The sequence below is a fragment of the Antechinus flavipes genome, chromosome 4 (genome assembly GCF_016432865.1).
Source record: "Antechinus flavipes isolate AdamAnt ecotype Samford, QLD, Australia chromosome 4, AdamAnt_v2, whole genome shotgun sequence".
NCBI classification, from domain to species: domain Eukaryota; kingdom Metazoa; phylum Chordata; class Mammalia; order Dasyuromorphia; family Dasyuridae; genus Antechinus; species Antechinus flavipes.
In genome coordinates, this window is record NC_067401.1 from 324,485,806 (window position 1) to 324,506,876 (window position 21,071).

At 34.1% G+C, this 21,071-nt stretch overlaps 2 pseudogenes; both read right to left on the reverse strand.

Moving 5' to 3' along the window:
- Positions 1-8,550: 8,550 nt before the first annotated feature.
- Positions 8,551-9,736, reverse strand: LOC127559622 (histone-lysine N-methyltransferase EZH2-like; annotated as a pseudogene).
- Positions 9,726-11,407, reverse strand: LOC127561549 (histone-lysine N-methyltransferase EZH2-like; annotated as a pseudogene).
- Positions 11,408-21,071: the final 9,664 nt, after the last annotated feature.

Sequence of the window (21,071 nt, forward strand, 5' to 3'; positions counted from 1 at the left end):
ACAAAATTGCTTTCATTAATGTCCTACAGTATAAATACTGAGAATACAGATGCGAATTTCAGATGTGCCACTCACTATCTTTGTACCTTGAGCAGGTCATTTCATCTTTCTGGACCTCAGTTTGTTCCTCTATAAAATGGGTATTTGATTAGATGTTTTTTGAAGTCTGTTCATACTCTAAATTCTATCATTCTGAGAATTTACGGTCCCCATATTGAAGTATTGAAGTTCTATTCAACAATAAAAATGCTAGTTTATTTAATTCCCATTTCCCCAAATATTTCAAAGTATCTTTTATATGTTTTCATTTCTATAAGATTCCTATGAGAAAGTCTGACTGCCTTTCAGATTGGAGAGTTGAATTAAAAATGATTTTAAGTCACTTGTCTGACATCAAACCAGTTAATTACAGAGTGAAGGCAAGAATGCAGATTTTTTTCAACTACCAGAATAGCAAGCTTGTCACTTAAACTGAATGCTTGGTTTGGAATAAATTCCTAAGTTCTTTTCATAAAATGAGATCCCAAATTGGAGGTTAACTTATACTTGGAATAACACATGGTTTTTCTTTTGGGGGATTGCAAATTTGTTTTTCTGAAGAAAATGTTATTGTTCTCTATATCTGTGAATGCTAGAAGAGAGTAAATTACCTCATAAAATTCACTATCTTTGCATTCTCAGGATGAGGCCTGCATTGTGTATAATTATTTGTTATTCATCTTTTTTTTCCCACAGAGCAAGATTCAAATGAATGAAATAATGGTGAAGTGAATATTTGGATACAAAGCTCATACAAACAGAATATTTGTCACATCCCCAGAGAAAAGTGAGAGCTTGAGATTCTGTTTAAATAGCTTGTGTTACTAAAAATGTGAAGGGCAAAAGATGGATATTCCAGACGAGGGAATTTGAGACTCTGCAAGAGAACAAAATAACTGAGAGAGGAAAAAGAATTTGTATTGAGATGAATAAAATTTATATAGACTTTCTTTCTATTCCACATAACTCCTGGTAGCACTGAAGGCAAGCCACTATATCAGGAGACCAGAAACAGGGGAAAAACTGTAAAAAGAGAAAATTTATTAAGAGAGTTCGGGCCACAAGAAATTAGATTTTAATAAATAAATGGATCATAGGAAATGACTGGAAATAATGAATGGCACATGTATTATGTTCAGAGGGGAAAAAATCCTCAAATTAAATGTTTACTAGAATTACAGTCAAATCTCATTAAACTGGCATTAAATTACTATAAAGAATATATAATTTGGTTCTATTAATGTCTCAGTGGCAACTAGATGCCTTGTTGTAAGTTAATCATACATTGTTATTTAATAAATATTAATTTAGTACCTATCAAAAGGTCTTTCTACAATGGAATCACATACTTCAGATGGATAAATGTCTATACATATATGGATATGCATACATATATACAGAAATATAAACAGTATATATATATATATATATATATATATATGTTGTATATATCTGTGTGTATTCTATATTTTGTCTATCCAAATATACACAATAGTTAGGTGGCACAGTAGATAGAGCACAGGAATCAGGAAAACCTGACTTCAAATACAGCCTCAGATATTTACTAGCTGTGTAATTCTGGGCAAATCATTGAATCCCATTTACCTCAGTTGTAAAATGACCTAGAGAAAGAAATGACAAACTGCTTCAGTATCTTTACCAAGAAAACCATATGAAGAGTCAGACGTGGATAAAATGACTGAACAACATCTATACACATATACATAATGCATATATGTATATATATTCATATTTGTACATGCATGTATAAAGTAGGTTGGTACATAGGTACCAGTGCATATTAACAATAGATTTTGTTATTGAGAGTTTCTGTAACTGTGAAATCATAGCTCTATACACATATTTACATATGCATGTGTGTATATATATATATATATATATTATAGTTAATATATATGTGAGTGTGACTATATATCTATATATAGAGAAAACAACTCTAGAATTCAGACCTAGCATGTTTTCTGAATGATTGAAAGAAGGCTTACTTGACATTGGGTTAGAGTTGATGTCAGACTATGGAAAGAGAGAGATTTTTTTTTTTCTTCTCTGTCTTACTCTTTTCTAGAGAGGATACTTGTGGTCCCAGGCCACTCAGAGGTCCTATAGGAAGAAAAGAATTTTGAGAAGAAAGAGAAGCTGATATCTTGAACATATCCTTTGTATATGTTTTATATATGTATATTCTGTGCCTATGTTTTCCAGCTTACTCACTAGAGACTTCAAGGAACTTCCTCTTGGGTGATTTCCTCTTGGTTAGTCTAAACTATCTTACTCCCAGTGGTAAAACTCACTTTGTATTGACCAATCTCTATAATTTATCTAATTTCTATTTGCTATCAGCTTGGATCAATAAGTTTATTCTCTATTTACCACTGTGATCGCCTTTGTCTAAATGGTATAGTAGAAAGGGAATCGATTCTTTGGATATAACTTTGGTTACTCCTTTCCAGTAAGGGATATCAATCAGGAAAGTGGCTTGAATCTAAAACAATTTTCCTTAGACTAGTAATATTTAGGGGACAGACATATATAATTTTAGTCTCTTATACCTTATTTGAAGAGAGCAAAGTGAGACAGCCTTATAACATCAATCTTGTACTCCTCTCCAGCTAATAATCAAAGTCTTTCTTGATGACTGGTGACTAAGATTCCAGTGACACACTCCCTTTGAATTGTATTTAAACACATCTATATGCATATAAATTGGTGGAGCAGTGAATAATGTTCCAGACTTGGATTCAGAAAGACTTCTCTTCCTAAGTTCAAATCCAATCATTTCAGACACTTACTAGCTGTATGACCCTGAGGAAGTCATAGTTTGCTCCAGTTTTCTCATTTGTAAAATGAGCTGGACTATCTCTGCCAAGAAACCCCAAAAGGGAGTCATGAAAAGTTGGATATGACTAAAAAATGACAGCAATGTGCATATATGCATAAACCACATCGGCAACACACATACTCTACATGCATAGACCCACACAAATGTATTTCAATAGTAATAGGAACTTGCAAAGAATTGCAGGAATTCTCTCTGCTAATATACATCAGTAATAAAAATTTCTTCATTGGGATGTCCCTATGTCAAATAGTACAGCTTGATTGTAAGACATATTTTGAAATTTAAAGGGACTTTAATTTAATTGTATTATCAGTGTGGGAGTCATCACTGAAGAAGTTCAGTCAGATCAGTTCCTTATTAAAGAAAATATTAAAGTCAATATCATATTAAAAGTCATAAACATAAAATACAACATGCAATTAGAACAACTATAATCTGATCTGTTTAAATAAGGTATTGCTGTAGTATATGACATATATAGGAGGAGCAAATATCAACAAGGAAGATGTAAAGCAATCATCACAAAAAAGGAGCCCAGAAAAGCTAGGAGCTCCCTCAGACATCAAACACTTTTATCTCTCAAGCAGATAGACATGGTTTCCAAGTGCAACATTCGTTTAGAATATAGATTCATTGTCAAGACTTTACAGATAAGAATGATGGAAGATTATGAAGAGTGATGCTTCATTTTTTTTAAAGTGAGAAGCAGAGGAAGGAAAGAAAAAAAAATTACAAAATTTAAGGCATGAAACCTAAGTCAGATCATCTGAAGATGTACCATAACAACAGAAAGAAGGACAAGTAAGTAAAATGGGAAAGCTTTCCCAAAATTTCTGTAGCAAATTATTTTCTTCATCAATGGCAGTTTAATGCCTACATTTGGACTCTGACATTTCAGTCCTTAAAATGCTGTATGAAGAAGAAAAAATGCTATTAAAGAAAATGAGGTATTAAAAACAGCTTGTATTCATTTTTTTCCTTTATGCCCTGAGACTTCATAGTGTAAGTTTTGCTTACCCAAATATTTGACAATGCTCAAGTATTTGACTTTCTTTGCTATTTTTCTAACAGTTTACCTGTCATGTCAAGTGAGTTTGCAGTTCCACTTGGATTACCTTTGCTGTGGCAGGAATCCATTGGGGAAACTTCAGGTGCCCTTTGTAATAAGGACCCAGAGGAAATTTGCTGGACCTCTAAAGTTCTATTGTTTATTGTCTAGCCGGATCAGAAGACATTTTGTTACAGAATATCTACAAAGAAACATAACTGGGATAAGAAGCGGAGGGTTTATAATCTTTGCTTTCAATGTGTCTTTTGGCTTGAGATGACGTCTCTCCTCTACTGTTCAGCAACCCATCCTATATGCCCTAAAACCTTATCTATCACCTTTTTCTCATAGAAAGTGAGTGAAACCATACTCTCTGATCCACAGCAGCAATTTCCAGATTTCTTAAGAGTCTTATTGTCTATCTGATTTTTTAATACATGGATTTGGCAAAAAAATTTTTGGTTGAAGTACTTTCCCCATGTGTTCTTACCACCCTTTATATTGTTTCCTTATGATGGGCCCACCATCTCTCCCTCCTCTGCCTAACCCTCCTTGGCTTTAAGGGAAATTATTTTGCTCAAACAATTGTAACAATTAGATTAGCATGAGATGAGAGTAACATTCTTTATTGTATGGGAGGAGTCCCTTAAGACAAGAAAATAATATGTGGATGGTCAAAAGGAAAGAATCAATCCACAGTATTATTTTTTCTAGCTGAGATAATATCTTTTTGTTAGTTGTGTTGATATGGTCTACCCTAATATACATTGGAGTGCTAATATGGTTCTTTGGTCCTTCCTCCACAGCTTATCCCCCTTAATGATTCAAATGTTGAGCCTTTAGATTCCTTACTACTATTTACTACTCCTTACTACTCTTAGCAAGAGAAACCTATGAGTACTGTCTAGGTCTTTGATCATTTGGGTTCTTATTAGAGATGGAGCAGCAATGAATACCATACCAATAATGGATTGAGTTGTTTGCAAATTAAGCATTATAGTGTTAGAGAAAGGAACTCTTTGGGAAAAACACCTTTAAGGAAATTGTTTTCAGTTTTATGACTGCTGGCATAAGTGGACCCAGGCTTAACATATTTCTGGTCCTATTCATTATATTAAAATTTGTGTTTATTAATGGAAAGAATAACTTGAACTAGAAGCAAGTCTCACAAAACCAAGACATCTATCCCCACTATATACTCAGGCTGATTTGTAACTGTAATAGAATCATAGGCTTCTAAGAAGAAAGAAATCTTAAATGCCATTGTGTCACAGATGGAGAATCTGACACACAATGAAGATTAATGATTTGTTCATGATCATATATTTAATGTCTCCAATTCCAGTGACCTAGCTACTGTGCCAGGCTGTCTTTTATATATAATACCATTATTATATTGCCCTACCTTTAGTGAATTAGTGGTTTTTGTTTCCATAGTGATTTCTCCTAAATCTCCTACCTCTAGATGTATTCCATATTTAATTCAAATGAGAACTCTCCAGGTTATGGTCACTTGATTTCTGGCATCCAGAAGATCCCTAAAGATCTGAACCTTACCATCCATCTAATAAGGGGTTACTCTGGCCCAGTATTTCTGAAGCACTTTTATTCTTATACAAATATTGAACAACTTTGAAGGGCTTGGCTCCATTCCTGGAGATCCTTAAATTACACGTAAGCTTATGGTACAAAGGAATCAGTGGAAACTAGTAAGACCCTACCTATTCCTTCCTCTTTTATTATTTCAAAAAACTTTTTAATGGTACTTCCCCAATTATCTGTAAATACAATTTTTATCATTCATTTTTACAAGATTTTGAGCTTCAAATTTTTCTCCCTTCCATCCTCCCCTTTTCTCTAAAATGGTAAACAATTTGATATAAATTATATGTACAAATATGTAAACATATTTCCATATTAATTATAGTTGTGAAAGGAGAAATAGACCAAAAGGAAAAACAAGCAAACAAACAAAAACTCAGGTAAAGTGAAATAAGTATATTTCAGTCTACTTTCAGAATTCATCAGGCCCTTATCTAGATGTTCTTCCATTATTATTAATCTTAACCCTAATCCAATCAGTAATGCTAAAAAAAAAAATGGTTACCAATCTTTCTCATCAATCCCATGTTTTTAATAGCTTGACTCCTGGTCTCCTTCCAGATAAAGCTTCTTAGATTCCCATGCTTTTAAAATGGCTCATCAGAGAGGGCAGCACTACTGGTGTCTACTTAAAATCAAGGAGATCCAATTTATTCAAACTTCAAAAGCATATCCTGAATTGTAACAAACAGAGGAAGTCCCATAGTAAGCAATTGCTTCCAGATAGGAGGAGCACCTTCTAGGAACTTTTTAGCTTGAATGACCTTTGAAACAGGGTGTTCATAAGGGGAATGGAGTTTCTTTAGTGTCAACTATTCCACATCATATGGCCAATCAAGAACTCCCAGATCTTTTAGATAATGAGTAATTATTCCAGAGTTTTTGAACAGATCAGGAAGGAAATTCATTCTTAAGAGCTAAACCTGCCTGATTCCCACCTGAGCCCAAAGAAAGAGATATATATCCCTGTCCCCACTGTACAGGGTATCAGAATGACCTTGCAACTAGGATTTCATTTACTTCTCTAAAGTTATGAAATCTATCATCAGAATATAAATCAGTGCTGGTTTCTTTTTCCCACAAATGCACTAGCCAATCCCTTAAAGCTTCCATTTCCTTCCAGTAATATTTAGGCAGTAAGCACCTTATTTTCTACCCTGAATATCCCTTAATTTCTTCCAATTCACCATCCCCTAAGAGAACACTGCCTTAAGATGGTGACTGAGTATTCTATTCAGCTTTTTGCCTATGAGGAAAGACCAGGGCTGGAAACAAGGGGGACCAACCCTTACCCTTTCCCCAAATTTCATCTCTAATAATACAAATATCCTGAAACAACAATATTAGGTTAGGGTCATGATCAGATCTCCTTGTGGTGCTAGGAAAATGTTGGCCCTCTCATCTTCAGCTGGGTTATTACAAAGTCTATCAGTTGGTCCTCTGCCTTTTGTACATGCATCTTGGTCTTACTTAATTTCACTTTTGTTAACATTGGTGATGGCTTCTGCAATAATTAGCAACAGTCAAAGAATAGTAAAGTTACCTTGTTACCTGTCAAATTCAACTGGTCAGTGCTCCGTAGTGACTTTAGAGGACTAGACTTCCTACCAGTGTTTTGCACTGATGTTTTGCACTGATGAAATGTTAGAAACCCAGAAGACTACCATCTAACATTGGGTGAGTCATATAAGAAGAATTTATGGAAGGACTTGAATGAGAGTCACAAGGGAAGAGAAGCCATGAATGGATTTTTGACTTGCAGCAGTAACTACATTACTGACTGATAGAGCCATTGAGAAGGAAAAGGATGGAAAGGAGAAAGAGGAAAACAAGATAATGGTAATGATGACAATAAAGATAAAAGATGAGAACAAGATAGTAATTATAATCCTTCAAGATCAATCTGTTCCCATTAGAAATTACAAAAAGCTTATCTCTGAGTAGTAGTCTGTGCTTAATGATCTACCCCAATTGGTCAATGAAGTGGTAGAAATAATATAACATATTAAGTCATGTTACACAAATTTAGCATCTACTAGATACCTAGAGAGACAAGATCAGATGACTATAGTTATACACTAGAAGTTTATTATCCTTTATAAACTAACAACTGATGACAATTCCTCTTCCTAAAAATATAAGCCCTGAAATATCCTAGAAAAATCCAGCAAACTATATCTTTGAAGGATGTATTTAAACCCAAAACATCACTTCAGAAAGAACAACCAGTATATAATACTGATCCATAAAAATTTCAGAATGTTTATGCTATATGTTATAATACCAGGTACTCCTAATCTCCAAACTGCATAGAATGAAAAGCTTTTCAAAATGTAGAAACAAGGAGATATTAAAATAATGTGGGAACAGGATTAAGATAGATATCATCCCACTGCTTGCTATGGGAATTGTTCTGAAGACATTTTCAGTGAGTCCACAGAAGTTGTGTTTACATTTCAATATACTTCTTCAATTGGAAAAAAAAAATCAATTTATTTCTCTGCACAATAGTCTGCAGAGCATTAAATTTAAAAAATACATACCCAGTATAGTAATTTGTTTTTAGATTGCTTTCATCTAAACCCCATAAAAAAAAAGATGAATACAAGAAAACAGTAAGAATACTAACAGTAGTTATTATTATCATTTCATTAATGGGGAAAAAGTCCTTATACCTAATTGAATATAACATGATATATAATATGAATATGACAAATACATGTATATAACACATATATAATATAACAAGTATATAACACAGAAGGATTTCAGACTTCATTTACTCCAATTTATACTTGGCTAAGATCAGTTCTCCACTCCTTAAGTGGTTGACTGGTCCCTTCTTGAAGATCTTCAAATTTGGGGATTTCATTAATTTTTTTTTCAGAACTTCAAGTTGCATTTTATTTTTCTAAAATCGCCCATAGTACTAGAAATTCCTGAAAATAAGGCATCTGTTTTAAAGAGGAGAGAGTGGATGCTATCAAGGGATTTCTCTTTCTCATTCAATGCCTGCATATTTCAGAGACATCAGCCTGGTTATATCTGTAGTCCAAAAATGGTTCTTCATCAGTCTGGATAGTTCTCTTAGCAAAAATACCTATCCTAGGATCACTGTTAACCATCATAACTTTTGCATAGCAGCTGGGATTTACTGAATGATTTTGTAAAATGAATTTTGTTATCCTTGCAGGCTGCATCCACCAAAAATCATTATTCAAGTTGAAGAGAAAGCTGCACATGTACTTATCATAAACCTTTGGTCTTCTGTCTTCCTGATCCTGAGAAATAATCTCACCACAGTATTCAGAGATGAATTTATTCTTTTGCACAGAATTTTTGATGAAAATTCCCCAACCTGCCACATCACATGGTACCATCAGTAAATGCTTTTTGGATCCTCTTTGAATGCTGCAGTTCTTGCAAGACACATTTTTATTATCCCAGTGATCAGTAGCTCCACAAGTCAGCCAGAGGACTACATCACATTTGTGGACAACCAAATAGCAAGGTCATTGTTTAGTGTTGCATTGTGCTTTATAACAGCCCCCGGGGAATTGTTTTTGGCATTCTGAGATACACTGACAAACTTTTCACAAAAGATTTGAACAATCCCGCATGGGCAAGAACTGTCACAAGGTTGATATGGATGATCACAGGATTGATAGTTGTAAATGTAGTTAGAGGAGCCATCCTTTTTCAGTTGTATCTTTCTGCAATATGTAGGCCACAAAAAGTAAAGATTCCTTAACTCCAAACTCATAGATCTGTTTACATGTTTTGGTTCCAATCATAGCAATGGCACAAAATTATCACAATAAGTGTCAATAAGAACTCCGAACACTGAGGCTTCAGCACCACTCCATTCCATGTTCTCAGGAGGTTCAATATTTGGCTTCATTTTTATTGGTGTTTGACACCAGGAGTTTGTCTCAAAAGAGCTGGAAGTTTCATCTTTCTATTCTTCTTTCCCTTTATCATTATTCTGTTTCAGGTCCAATTTCCCTATCATTGTCTGTATTCTTTGATTCCAGCACATTAATGGTTGGTGTGCTTTTTGATCTACTGCTATTATTGGGAAGTCTTCACCTTCAGTGACCTCCTGGGTGCTTTGAAGGTGCCTTGATCCATTCAGCAGTAAGAGCAGCTGCAAACTCCTTTTGCCCCTTCCAAATGCTAATAACAGTGTGGTCCACAAGGTTTGTTACCTAATGTTGTTTTTGTGTTCTTCCACTTATAAGCATTAGATATTGCATGGAATGGATGTGAGAAATAGTCATATTTAAAGCAGCGCCTGCAGAAGAGAATATGAAATGAGTGCAAAATTGCTCCCTCAGAAAAGACTTAGCATTTGATTCATCTATGTTGGGTGTATATTCAGGAGGAAGGGCTCCAGGAAGTTCCTTCTATGTTCTTTATACTTTTCCTTTAATTCTTCTGCTCTTCCCTTATCAGGAAACATTGAGGAAATGACTTCAAAAATCTTGTCAGAAGGAAATTTATGAGGTGGGTGGCTTTATCATCTCTGTTATCCTCTAAATGTTTTTGTTTTTCATCTCTCTTACCAAAATAATCCTTATCATCATCATCTTTATCATCATTGTACTGAACAAGAGCATTCATCAACTCCACAAATATTTCCTCATTTATAAACTTGTATTTCTATCTCTATCTTTTCCATCATACTTTTTTAAATTAATTCTTCAATGGAAGTTCCATCCTGATTAAGAACTTTATCCCCCATATGAGAAATGTTATGTAAAACTGTCTTATCTTCCACTATAAAATTCTGCTGTAGAGGAGACCAAAAATTCATTATAAGTACTGAAGAAACAGTATTCAGAATCTTTAAGTTTTACTGTGGAAAATCCAAATCACTAATCACAAAACAAGAAGACATGATGTATACAGACTATATCCTTTGCTATTTTCATTCTTGGTTTAAGATTTCTGTCCTTAAAGATAATTATGAATGTTGGAGGGGATGTGGGAAAACATGTTTTGGTTCAGTTGGTGGAGTTGTGAACTAATCCAACCATTCTGGAGAGCAATATGAAACTATGCCCAAAGGGCTATCAAATTGTGCATATCCTTTGATTCAGTAGTATCTCTACTGGGCTTGTATCCCAAAGAAATTATTTAAAAGAGGAAAAAGGACTCACATGTGCAAAAATGTTTGTAGCAGCCCTTTTTGTAGTGGCAAGGAATCGGAAATTATGATATATGAATGTTATGCAATCTTATTGTTCTATAAGAAATCATCAACAAGATGATTTCAGAAAGGCCTGGAGAGACTTATATGAACTGATGCAAAATGAAGTGAATAGAACCAAGAGAATATTGTATACAGCAACAAAATGATTACATGATGATGAATTCTGATGAACATGACTCTTTTGAACAATGAGGTGATTCAGGCCAATTCCAATGGTCTTATGATGGAGAGAGCCATCTCTTCTCAGAGAGAGGATTGTGGGGATTAAGTGTGAATCACAACATAGTATTTTCACTTATTTATTGTTGTTTGCTTGCTTTTTTCTTTCTCATTTTTTTCCTTTTTGATCAAATATTTTTTGTGCAGTATGATAATTATGGAAATATGTATAGAAGAATTATACATGTATAATATATTTAGGATTACTTGCTGTCTGGGGAAGAGAGTGGAGGAAAGGGAGAGAGAAAATAATTTAGAACATAAGATTTTGCAAGGGTAAATGTTGAAAACTATTCATATATTTTGAAAATAAAAAGCTTTTAAAAAATAGTTCTGTCCTTTCTAGAATCTTCTGCCAATTAGAATTAAGCATACTCTTTACTTCATTAACTGGTGTGAACCTGTTCAACTGCCACAATGTCATGTATTCAGATTTTACATGCTTCCATCAACAAACTGGTTCCTTCTCAATTTCTTTCCAGTTTGGACTATGATGATCTACTTCACTTTCTTGTTGCTATTTGCAAACCAATACAAGTTGATGAAATTTTGCCTTTTTATTTTGTTTCTTCTACGTGTTTTGTAATATTTTATACCATAAATCAAGGCACTCCAACATCTTCTAAGTTAAACTATGCTATGATTGAGTCATACTGTTCAATCAATTTTTTTCCCTAATAACAAACCTCCTCTTTTTTTTTTTTTTTTTTTTTGTGCTAACAGTGTTTCCATCTGAAGTGGTTTTCCTTTTTTCCACTTTGTTGAAGGCCCTCAACAGGAATCAGGAAACTCTGATTCCAGTCCCAGCTCAGCTCCTGAATTGCTGTGGGACTTTGGCAGTGACTTTGCCTTTCTGGACCTCAGTTTCCTCATCTTTCCCTTTCCCCAGCCCTTGCTGCTCCCTGAGCACTGCTCCCATTTGTTGCTCCTGTGCACCACCACTAATGGCAGTTGGATTTCCTTAATTTTCAAAGATGATCACACTACTATTGAACAGCTCTAGTTATATTAATCCTAAATCTGCCTCTTTGAATCTTCCATTGTTTGACTCTAATTCAGCTGTATGGAGGCAAACAGAAAAGATGTAACCCCTCTTTCATTATCCAGCTATCTTGCTTCTTTTGCTACTCTATCATTTCATATACAAGGTGTCTCCAAACTGTAGTTTTAAGCTAAGAAAGCTTTATGTTAATTAGTTAATTATTAATCTTTAATAACTTTAACCCACAAGATTTTGGGGGATACCATATATTTGTCTTTACATACATATGCAAATATATGTGTGTGTATATATCTATATCTATATCTACCTATCTATCTATCTATATATATTCTTATATATAATCTTCTGCATAGTATAACATAGGTTGAAGCTCTTTTTCTTGTCAAGGACAACCCCTGAGGATACATATGATCTTGATCCCTTCCCTTTTTCAAAAAATTGTTCCATCTATCATCGCTTCTTCCTTCAATTTCCAATCTTTTCCTCTCTACTATGTTCTTCCTTATTGCCTTCAAATGTGCCTGTGTCTTCATCCTTTAAAAAACAAAACAAAATACTTTCACTAGATCATATCATTCTCTCAAGTTGTCATCCTAAATATTTCTTCTTTTTTTTCAACCAACTCCTAAGGGAAAAACAAAAACAAAACTATTTCTAATATTTTGCTCTACTTTGCTGTCTTTCAGTCCTTTACAATTGGGCTTCTGACCTCATCACTCAACTCTTTCCAAAGTTACCAATGATCTCTCAATTACCAAATTAAATAATTTATTTTTGTTGTTTTAAATTATCTTTTTTTATTGTGAACTTAAGCAAAATGTCAATATATAAAGAAAAACATAAAAAGAGGGGCTCTGAATGAAACTATATATTTCCCTGTTAGATATAGCTTGAATTTTTATACAATTAAATTTTTTCCCTGTTAGATACAGCTTGAATTTTGTACACAATTAAAATCTAATATCATAATTTCATCACTGCTTCGTTTGTCAGTTTCTTCTTCTTAGCTTTCTCCGACTCTCTTCTGTTTGTTTTTAATGATTCATTGAGTTTCTTTTCTTTCCAATCTTATTACACATTATTTCCTTTCCTGTAGTCTACACAAACTAGTCTACTCTGTTCCTCACATGTGATATTCCATCTTGTTTCCTCTTTCCTCCTCTCTGGAATGCATGTCTTCTTCAGTTCCCTATTATATAATTGTTCTCTTTCATCAGGATTAAACTCAATCGTTATCTTTTACAGAAAGTTTTTCCTTATTCTTCCAAATATATATGTGTGTGTGTGTGTGTATATATATATATATATATATATCCCAACTGTACACACATACATACACCCACACCCATGCCCATGCCTAGGTGATGCAGTGATTAGAGCACTGGATCTGAAGTCAGAAAACCTGAGTTCACATTTAGCCTCAAACATGTACTCTGTGACCTTGGGCAAATCATCTAACTTTTGTTTGCCTTGGTTTCTTCAATTGTAAAATATAAAATAATACTTCCTAGGGTTGTTATTAGAATTAAATGAGATAATTGTATAGTGCTTAGAGCTGTGCCTAGTAGGTGCCATATAAATACTAGATATTATTATTATTATCATATGCATGTTGTATCCTTCTATAAAATATAAGCTCTTCCTTTCTTTTTCTTTCTCTTTCTTTTTCTCTTTCCCTCCTTCGTCTCTCCTCTTTGCTACCCTCCTCCCTCCCTTTCTCTTCCTTTCCTTTCTTCTTTCCTCCCTTCCTTCCCTTCCTTCTTCCCTCTCTCCCTCCCTTTCTTCTTTCCTTCCTCCCTTCCTTCTTTCTTCCCTTCCTTTCTCCTTTTTCCTTCTTTCTTTTCTTTTTCCTATCTTTTGTTTTCTTTCTTTTCTCTTTTAATTTCTTTTTGCTGCTCATTTTGCACACCTAATAGCTAACATAGTGTCTGGTACATATTAGGTACCGAAATATGCCAGGCATCATGTAGGACAGAAATGTCAAACTAACAGCCAACTCCTGAATGTAGTCCAAACCAAAATTAAAATATAATTGAGAAATATTCAAGAAAATAAATAAAAATAGATAATATTAAGTGAATTAAGTAGGTTAATATGTAGTTTTCAAGGATTTGTTTTTATATGAATTAATACCACTAATTGTGGAAGATGAAATTAGTTGTTTTTCTCCTTAAATTTTTAAGATTCCATTTGATTTTTCATAATCTCAGAAATGTTAATTTGTCTTCTGTAAAGTATGAACTCAAATGTGATCTCTTAAAAAAAAAGTCCTAACAAAACTGCAGGAAAGGCATTTAGTTTACTAATCAAATGCACTTCAATTTTATTGGTTCTACGACTAGTATTACTGCTTCAATATACTAAATGGCATGGCTACTTACTCATTTGTAATGGGGTGTTAACTTTAAGGCATCATTGTGGCCATGTTTATACTCCATTGAAAGACCCATAGAGGAAAATAATTGGGCACTTAATTGTCAACTATTTTACATTGTGGGCATAAAAGAGAAATTTGTTTTGGAAAAGAAACAACTCTAAATTCCAATTTATCTTTTCCCACCTCGACGGTAGTACTTTTGTTTTGAGACACCCTAAATCACTTGTCCTTGGGTACTCAAGAACTTAGATAAAATCAAGGTCTGCATTGCCAGAAAGGTGGAGTGATAGAGCCTTTAACTGTGTCATAATCCTCTTTATGCATGTTTAAGTATTTGAAACTCATAATAATTTTGAGCTAAGTTGTGTAAATAATATTATTTCCCTTTTGTAGGTAAGGAAAATGAGGTGCAGAGATGTTGGGTAACATGACAGAATGTGGACTCAAATTCAGATCCTTCAACTAAGAGATCAGTGTTCTTTTCAGAAAATTTCCAGTAGAGAGTTACTAGCAAACTACTGCTTTGGGTAATAAAAATGTTACTATATGTCTCTAGCACTCTCACTGCCTCTGTCTGGTTCTTCCTGTATATTCTTCTTACTGCCACAATTTTCTCCTTTTTGTGAAGGGAACTTGGTAATCCTTTATATCTCTGGGTGTTTTGCATTCTGTAGCTGTGGTCTTTAAATCTGAGCTTTAACTTCTCTCCTTTGCTCCATTAATAATTTTCCTGATGCAAAAGTGTTATAGATATTTTTAAAAAGTCAGTATATTACAAAGGAGAAAGAATTGGAAAAAATCAACCACCTATTGAGGGAAGGGTCCAATTACTATCAATGCCAAAAAAACATTTAGATCTGCTTTCCTTCTTTATTCTAGTCATCATCAAAATCATAGCACTTCTCTTGGTGGCTATAATAAATAACTGGGAATAATATGAAATTCAGAAAGATATTATCACCCATTCTCAAGGCACTTGTTTTATTTTAAAAAGGCAATATTGAAGTAGATGAACATAAAATAAAACATTTTATCTGAATTTAGGAGGAGGAAGAAGTGAATGTTTTTCTTTTAATGGAAAATGATTATTTGGTTCTTTCTTTCTGGTTTTTCAGTCTGTGTATAAGTGGATTGTAAGGTAGGTGATAGGATAAAAACCATTACAGAGTGATTTAGGAACACTGAGAAGATAAGCAGTTGGGAGAATGGAAGGAGAGATGACAGGATCAATCACTGTTGGATTCCACATTGCTAAGGGATTGCTCCATAAATAACATGGCCAAATTTGACTTCCTACCTTCCTGCAAAAGTTGAAGCCTACTGAAAGTGTTTGATAGTAATAACCACAGTGTTAGGATGGTGATTCATAATGTGCCAATTTAACAGGATGCAACAGAACTGCTTCCTTTAGTGGAAACAATGTCTCTTGTTAATCATGACCCTTTTCTGGACCCTCATTACTTTCCCCCTAGACTGTTGTTTAACTACATAATTGCTATCTCTGCTTCCTGTTCCATAATTGGTATCCTTTCTCCAAGTCAGGCAGCTTCTAAAATGATATTCCTAAAGCATATGTCTCCCCTTTACTTTTCTTCTCAAAAATCTTCAGTGGATTCCTCTCCCCTTTAAAATAAGATACAATTTCTTCAAGCTGGTATTTTAAAGTCCTTCACAATCAGCAGTGTAGTTACCCAGTTTGACAGGAGATTGAGGCTGTTTTATTTCAAGCCCTCCAACATGTCAGCATCCATGATTTGTGGAAACACCCCAAGACTTTCCATTGGAGACCAGAGGTTAAGGGGAAGCATTTTTAGTGATTATGGGCTTCTGAAGCCCTTCTTTCTTAAAATAATGGCCTTTTATTTTCAAAATATATGCAAAGATAGTTTTCAACATTCACCTTGCAAAACTTTGCGTCCAAAGGTGAAAATACTATGTTGTGATCCACATTCAGTCTTGACATTTCTTTTTCTGGATGCAGATGCTCTCTCTCTATCACAAGTCTATTGGAATTCAGCCTCTCTTTTTATAATTTAGATTTATAAAAACAGTTTTTTTTTTTTTGGCAGTACTCATACAGTCAATATTATTGTGAGATTTGCCCTGTTATAGATCATTCTAGACAACGTTAAGCCCTGGCCCCTAATTACTTTGCAAACTGCTAATTGCTGATAAGAATTAAACATTCTGGAAGGAAAACCTGCTCCAAGGTAAAGCTTCATTTGATAGAAGGAAGTATCATCTTTGAGGGGGTACCTCATTACTGTTTGCATTAGCTGTAATAATCCAAAAAACTTTTAGACCATCTAGAAGTTCTAAGTGGCCCGAATGCCAGATCTGGTAGTCATTTTTTCCCTAGGTTTATGGACATTGTCATCTGTAGACAGGGGAAAATAATAAAAATCTAAATTTGGATACTTGTAGTATTCAGCTCTTTGACTAACATTGCAAGTTATGAATAGAAAGGTAGAATACATTGTTCAAGGTACCTTAATGGTAATAGGCCTGTCTACTGCTAGAAGACAGAACGGAGAGGCTAAAATCTTATGTGTACCCTGTAGAATCTGTAGATATCTTTCAACTATGCCATTCTATTTAGTCATAATCTGGAAGTTCAGGGAATTTCTGGGAGAAATGACTCATTGGAAGTGGCTAAGTCAAGAGAAGGCTTATTGGATTTCACTTGTGATCTTATTGGCATCACTATACTGGGCAGAAAAAAGCAGAAAACTCAGTGAAATACAAAAGCTTTAGAGGAACAGATTGAGCCAGAAAAACCACTTCCTTGTACTTTTTGGTTGTAAGAAATTGATGTGGCATTGGTGGGGAAACCAGGACAATTGTAGGAGAGTTATCTTTGAAGTATTTACAGATATTTCCTGATTAGTTTTTGTCCTTAGAATATGTGCTTGTACATTCTGCTTGTTTCCAATCCAATAATATAGAGACATTGAGGAGTCTGTTTCTAGCCATAACTGTGTGCTGCAAATAGCTCAGGACTGAGTACTGTTATGATAAAAGGTCTTCTGTTTGATTGTAGAGGAGGAAGAACTGATGACTCAGGAATGGCTGTATCAGAACTGAATTATCAGACAAAGGGGAGCTTTCCACTCTTACTACACTGTATTTTTACTTTCCTAATTTAGTACAAAGAGATACAGTACCGTAGTGGAGAGTTGGTCTCAGAATTAGAAAGTCCTGGTTGTAGGACCATCAACAAGGTACTTAATCTGTCAATGTTGAAGTCAACTTAATAAGGCCATAAATCACAGAACAGTTGCCAATCTCTTTCAGCAGAAGGAATCTACTTACTAAGAGTTCATTATACTAATGAAATCACAGGTTTAGACAAAAAATACCAGTATAATTCTTCTGACCCTGAATTTATGTTTTGACAATTTTCAATTTTCATGCTCATTTGAACTTCTTAAATCTCAGTGCTCTTCAGACACCCTGGTAATAACCCATTTGGCTTATCCATTTTTATTTATTAACTCCCCAACTTGAACCTTGCTTTTTATGCTCCAGAAAGAGATTGCTAAGGAACTAGGGCCATTTAAAGGAAAGAGCACTAAATTTGGACAAGGATGTGGGTTTAAATTCTGAAAATACTACTCAGTATCTGTGTGATCTCAGGGAAGTTTTTATTTAATGACACTGGGCATCGGTTTCCTTCTTTGCAAAACTACAGGATTGGACTAGATGTTCTTTGATATTCTTTCTCACCCTAAATCTGTGATCTAATATTTCCTTTTCATTTCCCCTTCCCATCTTCTACTAGAGAGATGATTGTTCCATTTGTAGGATGTAGTAGCCAAAATAAAATAAGATTCTGGTAGATCAGTACTCAGGTAGGAGGGCAGGGAAATGAGAAATGAGTGATCAGAGAATCTGATAAGGAGGAGAAAGCTAAAAATCTGATCTTAGAAGGAGCTAATTCATTAGATTCAGGATATAACTGTGATCTCTGCTTTGTAGATGAGTTGAGAATTGGGAATCTGCTCACACAGAAAACAGAAGCTTAATGGATGACTTTAAAAGAGGCATAAATTTTGAAATGGAACAAGACTGTTTTGAACTATTTGGTGGCAGCTAATAAAGAAATGACATGTACCTGAATATAATGGAATAGTAATATACCATAAGAAACAATGGATAAGAAATTTTCAGAGAAACATAGGGAGACTTATGTGAAGTGATGCAGGATGAACTGAACATAACCAGAAAATTTACACACACAATCACATGTGTATATATGTGTATGTACATGTATACATATATCCTACATTTACTATATATAAAAATGGAAATGGAAAGAAAACAAAACTGAATACTATGTAATTAAAATGACCAGTCTTGATCCCAGAGAAGAGGTGAGAATACATACTTCTTTTCTTCTCTTCACTTCACTGTATATTCCTTATAACGACACTCTTGTTATAAAGAATATTTCATTGGATAGTGGTTGAATGAATATATTAATAGATGTAGAGTTGAAAGAAAACTTAGAGGTCATCCGGTTTAATCCTGTAAATTTATAGATGAAGTGAAAGGTACATAAAAGCAAAGATACCAATAATAATTAAGAATTAAAAAAAAAAGACAGCACATACCATCCTAAAGTCATATGACCTAATGAGACTAAGCTCAATTACTAACAGAGTATCAGAGTGAAAATTTAGGTTTTGCCAAAGGGTAGAAATAGCCTTATTGACTTAAAAAATATTTTTATTTGTTCAAAATAACTGTCGATAGCATAAAATATTTGGGAATCTATCTACCAAAGGAAAGTCAAGAATTATATGAGCAAAATTACAAAACACTTTCCACATAAATAAAGTCAGATTTAAAATTGGAAAAATATTAAGTGCTCTTGGATAGGCCGAGCAAATATAATAAAGATGACAGTACTCCCTAAACTAACCTATTTATTTAATGCTATACCAATCAAACTCCCAAGAAACTATTTTAATGACCAAGAAAAAAATAACAAAATTCATATGAAAGAACAAAAGGTCAAGGATTTCAAGGGAATTAATAAAAAAAATCAAATGAAGGTGGCCTAGCTATATCTGATCTAAAACTATATTATAAAACAGTGGTCACCAAAACCATTTGGTATTGGCTAAGCAATAGATTAGTTGATGAGTGGAATAGGTTAGGTTCACAGGACAAAATAGTCAATATAGCAATCTAGTGTTTGACAAACCCAAAGATCCCAACTTTTGGGATAAGAATTCATTATTTGACAAAAACAGCTGGGAAAACTGGAAATTAGTATGGCAGAAATTAGGCATGGACCCATACTTAACACCATATACCAAGATAAGATCAAAATGGGTTCATGATTTAGGCATAAAGAACGAGATCATAAATAAATTAGAGGAACATAGTATAGGTTTACCTCTCAGACTTGTGGAGGAGGAAAGAATTTGTGACCAAAGAAGAACTAGAGATCATTATTGATCACAAAATAAAAAATTTGATTACATCAAATTAAAAAGCCTTTGTATAAACAAAAATAATGCAAACAAGATTAGAAGGGGTTTACAGTTAAAAATTCTGATAAAAGCCTCATTTCCAAAATATATAGAGAATTGACTCTATAATTGACTTTATAAGAAATCAAGCCATTCTCCAATTGATAAATGGTCAAAGGATATGAACAGAAAATTTTCAGATGATGAAATTGAAACTATTTCTACTCATATGAAAGGGTGTTCCAAATCACCCTTTGATTGATCAGAGAAATGAAAATTAAGACAACTCTGAGACACCACTATGCACCTGTCAGATTGGCTAAGATGACAGGAAAAAATAATGATGAATGTTGGAGGGGATGCGGGAAAATTGAGACATTGATGCATTGTTGGTGGAGTTGTGAATGAATCCAACCATTCTGGAGAGCAATCTGGAATTATGCCCCCAAAGTTATCAAGCTGTGCATACCTTTGATCCAGCAGTGTCACTACTGGGCTTATATCCCAAAGAGATACTAAAGAAGGGAAAGGGACCTGTATGTGCAAGAATGTTTGTGACAGCCCTTTTTGTAGTGGCTAGAAACTGGAAAATGAATAGATGCCCATCAACTGGAGAATGGTTGGGTAAATTGTGGTAGATGAATGTTATGGAATATTATTGTTCTGTAAGAAATGACCAGCAGAATGAATACAGAGAAGCTTGGAAAAACTTACATGAGCTGATGCTGAGTGAAATGCAGAACCAGGAGATCATTTTATACTTCAACAACAATACTGTATGAGGATGTATTCTGATGGAAGTGGATATCTTCAGCAAAGAGAAGATCTAACTCAGTTCCAATTGATCAACAATAGACAGAGCTATACCCAGCTACACCCAGAGAAGGAACAATGGGAAATGAGTGTAAACTGTTTGCATTTTTGTTTTTCTTCCCAGGTTATTTTTACCTTCTGAATCCAATTCTTCTTGTTGGTTCTACGCACATATATTGTATCTAGGATATACTATAACTTATTTAACATGTATAAAACTGCCTGCCATCTAGGGGAGGGGTTGGAGGGAGGAAAGGGAAAAATCAGAACAGAAGTGAATGCAAGGGATTATGTTGTGAAAAATTACCCATGCATATGTACTGTCAATAAAAAGTTATAATAAAAAAAGAAAAAAAATATTTTTCCATTATATGTAAAAATATCATTTTTTGGTTATATATGAACATTCTTTTTT